This window comes from Myotis brandtii, unplaced genomic scaffold, assembly GCF_000412655.1.
Source record: "Myotis brandtii unplaced genomic scaffold, ASM41265v1 scaffold502, whole genome shotgun sequence".
In the NCBI taxonomy this organism is placed as follows: Eukaryota; Metazoa; Chordata; class Mammalia; order Chiroptera; family Vespertilionidae; genus Myotis; species Myotis brandtii.
Genome location: NW_005369142.1, coordinates 467,901 through 470,394, shown reverse-complemented (window position 1 = coordinate 470,394; position 2,494 = coordinate 467,901).

The following is a 2,494-nucleotide window of genomic DNA, read 5'->3' as shown; positions in this document are numbered from 1 at the left end:
GGTCTCTCTGACCCAGCTGCAGTTTGTTAGGTAATTTTAGATTGCAAAGGGCCAGGTCATTCATGTGCAAAAGCCTCTGTGCACAGCTTGGGTGGGGTGGGGTCTCAGGGAATCAACAGGGCGGAGCAAACAGCTATGGCTGATCCTCAGCCCTGCCCTAAGAGGTCCTGGGTCTCAATGTCCTGCAGTAATCGCTGCAAGCACCTCTGAGAGAAAGTCGCCCTCGAGTTCCTCCCGCTGGCAGACAGTCCAGTCTCTCCCCGTATGAGTCTGGTTCCCCAGAGACTTGCCCAGAACTGGAGTTCAGGGCTGTCAGGAGGTTCAGACTCCCTCCTGATTGAAAAAGACAACCGTGTCCTCAGTTGCCAGCCCTTTCAGTGCACGTGCTTCCGTACCTCTGCACTTTACTTCCTCCTTCCGCACCTCCTCTGAGTCTCAGTGTGCTTTTCTCTTTCTTTCTAGTTGTAGAATTTCCACTCAGCCAGCCTTCCTGTGGTTCTGGATGATGTCCATTTTGTTTTTTAGTTGTATTTTTGAAGTGGTTGTGTGAGGCAGCAATTTCAGTTGTTTACCGATGCTGCCATCTTGGTTTCTCTCTCTGTCTACCCATTTTTTAGTCTCACCAAGTGATCTAGATGTCGAGTCGTGCATGGGCTGCTCCTTGGGTGTCAGTGGCTCCTCGGGCTGCAGTTGCTCCTCAAGTAGTCGCAGTAGTGGCTGCTCCTCAGTTGGCAGCGGCTCCTCTGGTGGGTGCTGTTCATAGTAGTGGAATCTCCTCTGGCTGGTAAGGGAGGCTGCTCGAACAGCTGCTGTTCCTTGGACAGGTGTGGTCTGATCACGAGGCTGCTGCTCCTCAGATTGGGGCTTGCTGAGCGCGGCTACTGCTCCTAGAACAGGGGCAGGCTGTTCACTTGGCTTCTGCTCCTCAGATGGGTGTGGACTGCTCATGTGGCTGCTGCTCCTTTCATCGGGGCTGGCTCCATGCTGCTGCTGTTCCTCACATGGGGCAGACTGCTCGTGAGGCTGCCGCTCTTTGGACAGGGACAGGGTGCTTACAGGGCTACTGCTCCTCATATGGGTGTGGGCTCCTTGCACAGCTGCTGCTCCTCAGATGGGGGACCGGGCTGCTTGCCTGGCAGAAGTGAGCTGCACATGCGGCTGCTCCTCCTCGGATAGGGGTGGGATGCTCACCCAGCTGCTGCTGGTCGGACAGGTGCAGAGTGCGTGTGGCTGCTGCTCCTTGAACCAGTGTAGGCTGTGCAGGGCTGCCGCTTCTCAGATGTGGGTGGTCTGCTTGTGTGGCTGCTGCTCCTCGGACAGGGGCAAGCTGCTCGGGCGGCTGCTGCTCCTGGTATGGGGGCAGTCTGCTCATGTGGCTGCTGCTCCTCGGATGTGGGAATGGCTGCTTGCGTGGCTGCTGCTGCTCGGGCGGGAGCAAGTTGCATGTGCAGCTGCTGCTCCTCGGTTGGGGGAGGCTGCATGTGTCTGCTGCTCCACGGACCAGTATGGATTGTGCAGGGCTGTCACTCCTCAGATGTGGGCGGACTGCTCGTGTGGCTGCTGCTCCTTGGACTGGGGCAGGCTGCTCGGGCAGCTACTGCTCCTCGAATGGGGTTGGGCTGCTTGTGGCGCTGCTGTTCCTCATACAGGTATGGGCTGCTCACACCGCTGATGCTCCTCTTATGGGGGCAGGCTGCTCATGCAGCTGCTGCTCCTCGGATGGGGGCAGGTTTCTCACACACCTACTGCTCCTCAGACAGGTGCAGGGTGTGGGCTGCGCAACTGCTGCTCCTCTTATGGGGGCGGGCTGCATGGGGCTGCCGCTCCTCAATTGTGGGTAGGCTGCTCATGTGGCTGCTGCTCCTCAGATGGGGCAGGCTATTCATATGGGTGCTGCTCCTCAGACAGGGGGAGGGGCTGCGAAGCTGCTGCTCCATGGACAGGGGTGGGCTGCGTGAGGCTTCTGATCTTAGGCCTGGGGCGGGCTGCTTGCGGGGCTGCTGCTCCTTGGACAGGAGTGGGCTGCTCACGTGTCTGCTGCTCGCGTGGTTGCAGTGCCCTGGGCTAAGGTGTTGGGCGGGTCAGAGGGGAGCATGCTTCAGAACTCACAGGAGCCTGCGCTCAGGGTGGCTGGAGATTTGTTGACCGTGGGACCACAGCCAAGGTAGCAGGTCCCTGGAAGGGGTGTCTGTAGAGTCCCAGGTGTTATCTGAGGGCACCCTGGGTGGAGGTGAGGCCTGGCTCCCAGTTACAGCAGCTCTCTCCTTAAAAAGGCTAGGCCTCTGAGGACGAGGCGGCCTCCCCGTACTGTTTACAATGGTAGTAGAGGCTGCTTAGTTAGGCAAGCCCATTTAGCCTGCCCCCAAAAGTCCTGCGGGATCTAACTGTGCCTCACTCACATACACACACACACATCCCACATGATCACACACTCCTCTTTTGCTCCCTCACTGACTCACGCTCTTTCCCTCACTGCCGCCTTCTTCCTGCCTCT